The 11,338-nt window shown below is 40.3% G+C and overlaps 1 long non-coding RNA gene across 2 annotated transcripts; it reads right to left on the bottom strand.

Annotated features, from left to right (window-relative positions):
- Window positions 1–2,634: 2,634 nt before the first annotated feature.
- LOC125526440 lies at window positions 2,635–4,373 on the bottom strand. Of its 2 annotated transcripts, none has more exons than XR_007291674.1 (2): window positions 3,643–4,373; window positions 2,635–3,031 (listed from the first exon to the last, which is right to left on the bottom strand). It is a non-coding gene; the product is annotated as an uncharacterized LOC125526440 (long non-coding RNA). The 2 variants fall into 2 exon arrangements; XR_007291675.1 differs by having other exon boundaries at window positions 3,674–4,373.
- Between the last annotated feature and the right edge of the window lie 6,965 nt (window positions 4,374–11,338).

The raw sequence follows: 11,338 nt of genomic DNA, 5'->3' as shown, positions 1-11,338 counted from the left end.
TCCCTCACAAGTTGGGATGAGTTTCCGGACGTTATAAAAAATAAAAGAGGCCAAAGAAGCCCAAATAAAATAAAAGAGGCCAAAGAAGCCAACCAAAAAAGAGAAAAGAGAGAAGGGACAATGTTACTATTCTTTTTCCAGACTTGTGCTTCAAAGTAGCACCATGATCTTCATGATAGAGAGTCTCCTATTTTCTCACTTTCATATACTAGTGGGAATTTTTCATTATATAACTTGCCTTGTATATTCCAATAATGGGCTTCCTCAAATTGCCCTAGGTCTTCATGATCAAGCAAGTTGCATGCACACCCACTTTGTTTCTTTTTGAGCGTTCATAAACTTGTAGCTCTAGTGCATCCGTTGCATGGCAATCCCTACTCACTCACATTTATATCTATTGATGCGCATGTCCATAGCCCATTAATATGCCTAGTTGATGTGAGTCTTTCTCCTTCTTTTTGTCTTCTCCACAACCACCACATTCTATTCCACCTATAGTGCTATATCCATGGCTCACGCTCATGTATTGCGTGAAAGTTGAAAAGGTTTGAAAACATAAAAAGTATGAAACAATTGCTTGGCTTGTCATTGGGGTTGTGCATGATAAAATACTTTATGCGAGGAAGATGGAGCATAGCCAGACTATATGATTTTGTAGGGATAACTTTCTTTGGCCATGTTATTTTCAGAAGACACGATTGCTTTATTAGTATGCTTGAAGTATTATTGTATTTATGTCAATATTAAACTTTTGTGTTGAATCTTATGGATCTAAATATTCATGCCACAATAAAGAAAATTACATAGATAAATATGTTAGGTAGCATTCCATATCAAAAAATTGTTTTTATCATTTACCTAGTCGAGGACGAGCATGAATTAAGCTTGGGGATGCTTGATACGTCTCCAACGTATCTATAATTTTTTATTGTTCCATGCTATTATATTATCTGTTTTGGATGTTTTATATGCATTAATATGCTTTTTTATATTACTTCTGGGACCAACCTATTAACCTAGAGCCTAGTGCCATTTTTTGTTTTTCTTTGTTTTTGAGTTTTACAGAAAAGGAATATCAAACGGAATAAAACTTTACGATGATTTTTCTTGGACCAGAAGACATCCACGGAGCTTGGAGAGGGGAACAGAAGAGCCCTCAGGCCGCACCCTAGGGGGGCGGCTCCCTGGCTTGTGGGCCCCTCGAGAGTCCTCCAACCCTAATTCTTGCGCTATAAATTCCCAAATATTCCCAAACCAACAGAAGCGACCACCAAAATACTTTTCTGCCACCGCAAGCCTCTGTTCCCGTGAGATCCCATATTGGGGCCTTTTCCGACACCCTGTTGGAGGGGGATTTGATCACGGAGGGCATCTACATCAACTCTATTACCCTTCTGATAAAGCGTGATTAGTTTACCACAGACCTACGGGTCCATAGCTAGTAGCTAGATGGCTTCTTCTCTCTCTTTGATCTTCAATACAATGTTCTCCTCGATGTTCTTGGAGTTCTATCTGATGTAATATTCTTTTGCGGTGTGTTTGTCGAGATCCAATGAATTGTGGATTTATGATCAGATTATCTATGATTATTATCTGAGTCTTTTCTGAACTCTTTTATGGATGATTAAATATTTTTGTATTTCTCTTCCAATTATCAGTTTGGTTTGGCCAACTAGATTGATTCTTCTTGCAACGGGAGAGGTGCTTAGTTTTGGGTTCAATCTTGCGGTGTCCTCACCCAGTGATAACATAGGGGTTGCGTGGCACGTATTGTATTGTTGCCATCAAGGGTAAAAAGATGAGATTTTCATCATAGTGTTTGAGTTTATCCCTCTACATCATGTCATCTTACTTAAGGTGTTACTCCGTTCTTATGAACTTAATAGTCTAGGTGCATGCTGGGTAGCGGTCGATGTGTGGAGTAATAGTAGTAGCTGCAGGCGGGAGTCGGTTTACTTGACACGGACGTGATGCCTATATTCATAATCATTGCCTTGGATATCGTCATAACTTTGCGCTTTTCTATCAATTGCTCGACAGTAATTTGTTTACCCACTGTATGGTTTCTTACAAGAGAGAAGCCTCTAGTGAAACCTATGGCTCCCGGGTCTATTTTCCATCATATATTTTAAGATCTATAAATCAAGAAAAATACCTTGCTGCAATTTATTTAGATTTACTTTAGTTTTCTCTTTTATTTATCTTTTATCTCTATCTATATTAGATCTCACTCTTGTTCGAGACCGTGAAGGGATTGGCAACCCTTTTTTTCGTGTTGGGTGCAAGTGTTTGTTAGTTTGTGTAGGTGCATAGATTGGAGACTTGCTTGTGCCTCCTACTGGATTGATACCTTGGTTCTTAACTTAGGGAAATACTTAGCATCACCCTTTCCTCTTCAAGGGAAAAATCAACGCAAACTCAAAAAGTAACACCGGACCTCCTGGACATGCTTGCTCCGCTCGATGATGACCTTGGTTGCAAGGTTTTAAATAGCGGATTGGGCTCGGCATAGCGGAATGCGGATAGCGGGCAATATTGCGGGCGTTATGTCCGCGTAGCGGATTTGTAAAAACACTTGCAAATTTGAGAATATAATGTATATTTTTAACCGTTGACAACAATATGACACTTGAATTGAATAATCATCATTTATATAAGCATATAGACTGTAACTAGTCCATCCGGACAATATTCAACCATGCAAAAAAAAACTATCAGTACGACACAACACATATACACTACAATTAGTCCATTGTACAATATTCAACCATGTAACCATGCAAACAAAAACTACCAACCAACCATAAAAGTCAGACCACGACCATCACGCAAAAAAAACAGATCCAGTTCTGATCATGGAAGATGCAACCATACAAGTCAGACCACGACCATCACGCAAAAATAAACAGATCCAGTTTTGATCATGGAAGTTGCACAAGTCATCCGCCATCCTCGTCCTCTTCTCCATTCAGATCCATGTACACTTCTTGGTCTTCTTAATTACAAGTGCAGATAGTTGACTGAATTACCACTTCAGAAAAAAGAAACAAACATAAGGTATTTAACTGAATTAAAAGTGCAGATAGTTGATTTGTTTCATTTATAATTGCCAGTAAACTGAATTTGTTGATACAATACAAAAGATATTGCAAGCAAACTGAATTTACAACTGCCAGTTGCCAAGTACAAAACAAAATTACAAAAGAAATTTGACTGAATTTAGAAAGACAATAATGTGCAAGTTTCCTCAGCTACCGAGTTACAACAGAAATGGAACGTGAGGCACAACTATATAGTAACAATGTATTGTTCTATGAGCTGAGCTACCGAATGCAAACAGGGATTACCAATTCCATCTTGTGCTAGTGCCACCAACGAGATTATGGAGTGTTCTATGATCTGAGCTCCTCCTAATTAGGTCTACTGTAACTACAAGTGCTAAGTACTGACTACTAAGCTATGCATCGAATAGACTAACTGTAACTCTGCAAGTGCATCGATCGGAGAAAGGGTAAGTGCATCGAATAGACTAAGCCTAGTACAGTAACTCTGTAAGTGGATCGATCAGAGAAGCTGAGCTACAGGAGAAACTATGAATTGGTGAGTATGAACAAATAACAGAGAAAAGGTTAGCTGCCGGACAGAAGTAGTCGTCAAGCGAGGAGGTGCGGACCGGATCGGATTGGGACGTCGACTAGTAGGGCGTCGAACAGGGACCAGCGAGGGGACCTGGGCATTGAGCTTGAGCACCGCCGTCCCAGCGAGGTACTGCCCACCATCTTGCCGTGTCGTCCCGCACCGGCCAGTCGTCGACCAGGGAAAGGCGTCGAGCAAGAGCGATGAGGTGGCCGTCGTGTTGGCTGCTCCCTCAAAGACCGGCAGGGGAAGATGGGCTAGGGGAGTGGCGGCATCCGGTGATGGTGAGCCTGGATTTGCCTCTCCATCCGGCCTCCGGCGTTAGCCGCGCCGCCGCCAGGGAAGTGCCAGCCGCCCGCCGCCAGGAGAAGGGGATGGGATAATCGGATAAGAGGATTGGTGGTCTAATTTTTTTTAAGCTTTCCGCTATGCCCGCAACCGGCCTTACACAAAGGGCCGCTATTGTGGTCTGACAGCCCATATATCGGCCGCATCATGCCAAACACGCTATTACCTAGCGCAGCTTTCGACTTGTAGCAGCTGGCCTGAGCTACCGACGCTATTACTTAAAACATTGCTTGGTTGTGACAACGCCGATGGCCCGCCAGCGGTTGCGGAGAACATGTGGCAGGCCGAGGGAGTTGAGACATGGGGGAAGGGGGAAGATCGATCTAGGGTTAGCAGGGGGGTGCGGGAGCGACCTAGTAGGGACGTCGGGGAACCCTGGATGGTCGACACGCGGCCAGGGCACTGCCATGGAGTCGGGAATTGATACGTCTTTAACATATGTACGTATAATTTATGAAGTATTAATACTGTTATATTACTATTTTTGAATATTTTGCAATCATTTTATAACAACTTTATATCATTTTTGAGACTAACCTATTGACATAGTGCCTAGTGACAGTTGCTGTTTTTTACTTATTTTTACATCGCAGAAAGTCAATACCAAATGGAGTCCAAATACAGCAAAACTTTTTGAAGAATTTTGATGGACCAGAGGACACAACTTGGGCCAAAGAAGTACCAGAGGGGTGCCTCGAGGGGGGCACAACCCACCGGGGCACGCCTGGGGGCCTAGGCGCGCCCTGGTCGGTTGTGCCCACCTCGATAGCCTCCCGCACCGCCTCTTCACCCTATATATTCCCAAATATTCCAAATACCCTAGGAGAGTCGATACATCAGAAGTTCTACCGCCGCAGGCCTCTATAGCCACGAAAACCAATCTTGACCCCGTTCCGGCACCCTGCCGGAATGGGAAATCATCACCGGTGGCCATCTTCATCATCCTCTCGGCCACAATGATGAGGAGGGAGTAGTCCACCCTTGGGGCTGAGGGTTTGTACTAGTAGCCATGTGTTTAATCTCTCTCTCTATCGTGTTCTTGAGATGGCACGATCTTGATTTATCTCGAGCTTTGTTAATATAGTTGGATCATATGGTGTTTTGCCCTCTTTATCTTGTCGTGATGAATTGAGTTTTCCCTTTGAGATTTTGCTCTTATCGAATTAAATTGTTTTATGGATTTGAGAAGATTTGATGTATGTCTTGCTATGAATACCCGTGGTGACAATGGGGTGTCATATTGATTCACTTGATGTGTGTTTTGGCGCTCAACTCATGGATTCCCGAGGTGACATTGGGGTAATCTATGCATAGGGGTCGATGCACGTTCTCGTCTTTGTTTCTCCGATAGAAATCTGAAGGCACTCTTTGAGGTTGTTTATGTTGGATTGTGTATAATGAATTTGAAATTGTTTGATGCATATCGTATAATCAACTCACGAAGACTGACGGTGACATTGGAGTATCCAGGTGCCATTAGAGTTGGTTGATGTGTATCATATGGTGTTATTTTAGTATGAACTCTTGGTTAGATCGATCGTGAGGTGGTTTCGTACCCTACAAACAATTTCTTCTTATGTTCTCCGCTAGATAGGAACTTTGGAGTGATTCTTCGTCGCACGTTGAGGGATGGTTATATGATCCAATTATGTTAGCACTATTGAGAGATTGCACTAGAAAAAGTACGGACCCTAGGCCTCATTTTTAAGCATTGCAATATCGTTTGTGCTCCGTTTTATCAATTGCTACCTTGTTGTTTTTTATTGTTCCTATTACAAAAATCAATATCTACTATCATTACTACACTTGTATCACCATCTCTTTGTCAAACTAGTGCACCTATACAAATTACCATTGTATTTGGTGTGTTGGGGACACAACAGACTCTTTGTTATTTGGTTGCAGGGTCATTTGAGAGAGACAATCTTCATCCTACACCTCTCACGGATTGATAAACCTTAGGTCATCCACTTAAGGGAAAATTGCTACTGTCCTACAAAACTATGCGCTTGGACGCCGAACACGAGTCTACAAGAACAAGTTGTGTAGTAGACATCAAGCTCTTTTCTGGCACCGTTGCCGGGGACGTGAGTGCTTGGAGGTATATCTTTAGATCTTGCAGTCAAATCTTTTAGATTCTTGTTTGATCACTAGTTTCATTTATAAAATAAAACCACAAAAAATGGAATTGAGGTGGTCTCATATTGTTCATTTTTATAATGTCTTTCATGAAAATGATGGAAAGGAAAATTGTGCTCAATTGATAGAAGAAGAATTCTATAAAATGTTTAACAAAAAATATTTGAATGATGAGCATGATTGCAATGTTGTTGGTATGAACTCTTTGAATATCCATGATGATAATGATATGCAAAGCCATAAGCTTGGGGATGCTATGTTTGATGAGAAAATGTATTATGATGAAAGCATGCCTCCTATCTTTGATGATTATGGTGATGACATGTATGCTATAAAGAATAATTATAGCTCTGAAACTTGTCATCATGATTTTAATTTTCAATCCCATGATAGTTATTTTGTTGAGTTTGTTCCCACTACTAATCATGAGAATAAAATTGCTTCTATGGTGAGTAAGAAATTTTCTATTCTTTTGGATCATTAAAAGAATGATTTATGTGATAATTATATTGATGAATTATTCATTATGATACTGAAAATTATTATGAGAGAGGAACTTATGATTCATGATGCTCTTGTATGTTTTAATTCTTATCTTTTATGCGAGCATCATTGAACTCTTCATGCCTAGCTAAAAGGCATTAAAGAAAAGCGCTTGTTGGGAGACAACCCAACATTTACCCTTACCATTTTTGTATGTTCAAATGATTAGGCTATTGTAGTAATCATGTTTTGTAGCTTTTGTTTCAATAAGTACCAAGTAAAGCCTTTGGGATAGTGTGGGTGATAGTTGACTTGATTCTATGCAAAAACAGAAACTTTTGCGCTCAGTCCAGGAATTTTGGAAATTTACTGGAACGTGCTTTGGATATCAATTTTTTAGAGGTAATAGATATACAAATTCCCTATGTTGTCCTAATTTTTCAGAATTTTTGGAGTAGCAAAAGTATGGTAGTTGTCCAGATTATTACAGAATATTCTGTTTTTGACAGATTCTGTTTCCAATGCATAATTTGCTTGTTTTCTAGTTTCTGTGGCTTATGTTGATCAATATAAATTGTAGAAATGATATGCTACAGTGGGAATTTTGGGAAAACAATTATGAATATTATCTTGATAGTACAATATAAGTGGTGGTTTATGAATGATTTGCTACGGTAGAGAATGATAAGGTTTTTGCATTAATTTATACTAACTTATCTCACGAGTTCTTGTTGAGTTTTGTGTGGATGAAGTTTTAAGATTTAGGGAAACCGTGATATAAAAGGAATTAAGGAGACACAAAATCTCAAGCTTGGGGATGCCCAAGGCATCCCAAGATAATATTTCAAGAAGTCTCAAGCATCTAAGCTTGGGGATGGCCGGTAGGCATCCCACTTTTCTTCATCAATGATTATCGGTTAGTATCGCTTGAGCCTAGGTTTTTGCTTCTTCACATGAGTTGTGCTATTCTTGGAATGTCATTTTGTTTAGATTTGCTTGTTTTTTTAATAAAATACTTAGATCTGAAAGCTTTAAATACGATAGAGTCCTCAATTAGCTACCCATTTACTTAACTACTCGTTTGATCTTCACTTATATCTTTGTGGAGTAGTTTGTCTTTTACTATTGTGCTTCACTTATATCCTATGAGTAAATTTTTGAATGAATTGAATATCATGAACTTGAAATTATATGTTTATGCCTAGTAGTAGCTTCACATTGGGTTTAGAAAGTGAAATCCTTTGAAGCTTGACAATCACAATATTGGTCATACAAGCAATTCATGAATGATTAGTATAAGGAAGAGAAATTTCACATACAAATATATTATCTTGGACATCTTCTATGATTGTGAATACCCATTAATTATTTTCAAACTTGAGCAAATTAGTTGAACTTGGACAAGGAAGCTGCTACCTCTTGAGCACGTGTTGGTTTTCCCTTGAAGAGGAAAGGGTGATGCAGCAAAGTAGCGTAAGTATTTCCCTCTGTTTTTGAGAACCAAGGTATCAATCCAGTAGGAGACAACGCAAAAATCACCTAGTACCTGCACAAACAATCAAGAACCTCGCAACCAACGCGATAAAGGGGTTGTCAATCCCTTCACGGTCACTTGCGAAAGTGAGATCTGATAGAGATAGTAAGATAAATATTTTCGGTATTTTGTTGTATAGATTGGAAAGTAAAGATTGCAAAATAGTAAACAAGATGCAATAATAAAAGAGATGCAATCTAATAAGAAAGATACCCGGGGGGCATAGGTTTCACTAGTGGCTTCTCTAATGATAGCATGTATTATGGTGGGTGAACAAATTACTACCAAGCAATTGATAGAAAAGTGCATAGTTATGAAGATATCTAAGGCAATGATCATGAATATAGGGATCACGTCCGTGTTAAGTAGATCGAAATGATTCTGCATCTACTACTATTACTCCACACATCGACCGCTATCTAGCATGCATCTAGAGTATTAAGTTCATAAGAACAGAGTAACGCATTAAGCAAGATGACATGATGTAGAGGGATAAACTCAAGCAATATGACATAAACCCCATCTTTTTATCCTCGATGGCAACAAGATAATACGTGCCTTACTACCCCTACTGTCACTGGGAAAGGACACCGCAAGATTGAATCCAAAGCTAAGCACTTCTCCCATTGCAAGAAAGGTCAATCTAGTAGGCCAAACTAAACCGATAATACAAAGAGACTTGCAAAGATATCAAATCATGCATATAAGAATTCAGAGAAGAACCAATAATATTCACAGATAATCAAGTTTATAAACCCACAATTCATCTGATCTCAGCAAACACACAGCAAAAGAGTATTACATGAAATAGAAGGTTTGCGGCGGTGGAAAAGTGGTTTCGTAGCTCCCTCAGGTGTTCTAGGGTATAAGAGTATATACAGGAGAAAAAAGTACGTCGGTGGAGCTCCGTGGGCCCACGAGGGTGGGGGGTGCGCCTACCCCCTAGGCGCGCCCTCCTGCCTCGTGGCCGCCTCACGGACATCTAGACTTCCACTCCAAGTCTCTTGGTTTTCTTTCGGTCCAAGAAAGATCATCGCGAAGGTTTCATTCCATTTGGTATTCCTTTTCTGCGAAACATTGAAATAGGCAAAAAAACAGAAACTGGCACTGGGCCTTCGGTTAATTGGTTAGTCCCAAAAATAATATAAAAGAGCATATTAAAGCACATTAAACATCCAAAACAGATAATATAATAGCATGGAACAATCAAAAATTATAGATACCTTGGAGACGTATCAAGCATCCCCAAGCTTAATTCCTGCTCGTCCTCGAGTAGGTAAATGATAAAAACATATTTTTTGACGTGGAATGCTGCCTAACATATTATCAATGTAATTTTCTTTATTGTGGCATGAATGTTCAGATCCAAAAGATTCAGGACAAAAGTTTAATATTGGCAAAAAAATAATAATACTTCAAGCATACTAACAAAGTAATTATGTCCTCTCAAAATAACATGGCCAAATAAAGTTCATCCCTATAAAATCATATAGTTTGGTTATGCTCCATCTTCGTCACACAAAATATTCAAATCATGCGCAACCCCGATGACAAGCCAAGCAATTGTTTCATACTTTAGTAATCTTAAACCTTTTCAACTTTCACACAATACATGAGCGTGAGCTATGGACATAGCACTATAGGTGGAATAGAGTGGTGATTGTGGAGAAGACAAAAAGGAGGAAAATGGTCTCACATCAACTAGGCGTATCAATGGGCTATGGAGATGCCCATCAATAGATGTCAATGTGAGAGAGTAGGGATTGCCATGCAACGGATGCACTAGAGTTATAAATGTATGAAAGCTCAACAAAAGAACCTAAGTGGGTGTGCATCCAACTTGCTTGCTCACGAAGACCTAGGGCATTTGAGGAATCCCATCATTGGAATATACAAGACAAGTTCTATAATGAAAATTTCCCACTAGTATATGAAAGTGAAAAAATAAGAGACTCTCTATCATGAAGATCATGGTGCTACTTTGAAGCACAAGTGTGGAAAAAGGATAGTAACATTGTCCCTTCTCTCTTTTTCTCTCATTTTTTTGGGCCTTCTTTTTTTGGCCTTTCTCTCTCTCCCCCTCTCTCTTTATTTCCTCAAATGGGACAATGCTCTAATAAGGATGATCATCACACTTCTATTTATTTACAACTCGATACTTAGAACAAAAATATGACTATATGCGTGCCTCTGTGGTGTACCGGGATGTGCAATGAATCAAGAGTGACATGTATGAAAACATTATGAATGGTGTCTTTGCCACAAATACCATGTCAACTACATGATCATGCAAGGCAATATGACAATGATGGAGCGTGTCATAATAAACGGAACGGTGGAAAGTTGCATGGCAATATATCTCGGAATGACTATGGAAATGCCATAATAGATAGGTATGGTGGCTGTTTTGAGGAAGGTAAATGGTGGGTTTATGGTACCGGCGAAAGTTGCGCGGTACTAGAGAAGCTAGCAATGGTGGAAGGGTGAGAGTGCATATAATCCATGGACTCATCATTAGTCATAAAGAACTCACATACTTATTGCAAAAATCTACAAGTCATCAAAAACCAAGCACTGCACGCATCCTCCTAGGGGGATAGATTGGTAGGAAAAAACCATCGCTCGTCCCCGTCCGCCACTCATAAGGAAGACAATCAAAGAAATATCTCATGCTTCAAATTTGTTACACAACAGTTACCATAAGTGTGTTGGGGAACGTAGTAATTTCAAAAATTTCCTACGCACACGCAAGATCATGGTGATGCATAGCAATGAGAGGGGAGAGTGTTGTCCACGTACCCTCGTAGACCGAAAGTGGAAGCGTTAGCACAACGCGGTTGATGTAGTCGTACGTCTTCACGGCCCGACCGATCAAGCACCGAAACTACGACACCTCCGAGTTCTAGTACACGTTCAGCTCGATGACGATCCCCGGACTCCGATCCAGCGAAATGTCGGGGAAGAGTTCCGTTAGCACGACGGCGTGGTGACGATCTTGATGTTCTACTGTCGCAGGGCTTCGCCTAAGCACCACTACAATATTATCGAGGACTATGGTGGAGGGGGGCACCGCAAACGGCTAAGAGATCATGATCAACTGTTGTCTATGGGGTGCCCCCTGCTCCCGTATATAAAGGAGCAAGGGAGGGAGGCGGCCGGCCTAGGAGGAGGGCGCGCCAAGGGGGGAGTCCTACTCCC

The sequence above is a fragment of the Triticum urartu genome, unplaced genomic scaffold (genome assembly GCF_003073215.2).
Source record: "Triticum urartu cultivar G1812 unplaced genomic scaffold, Tu2.1 TuUngrouped_contig_10130, whole genome shotgun sequence".
Classification (NCBI taxonomy): Eukaryota; Viridiplantae; Streptophyta; class Magnoliopsida; order Poales; family Poaceae; genus Triticum; species Triticum urartu.
The sequence above is the reverse complement of the archived record's forward strand: the minus strand, read 5'-3'. Positions and strand labels throughout refer to the sequence as shown.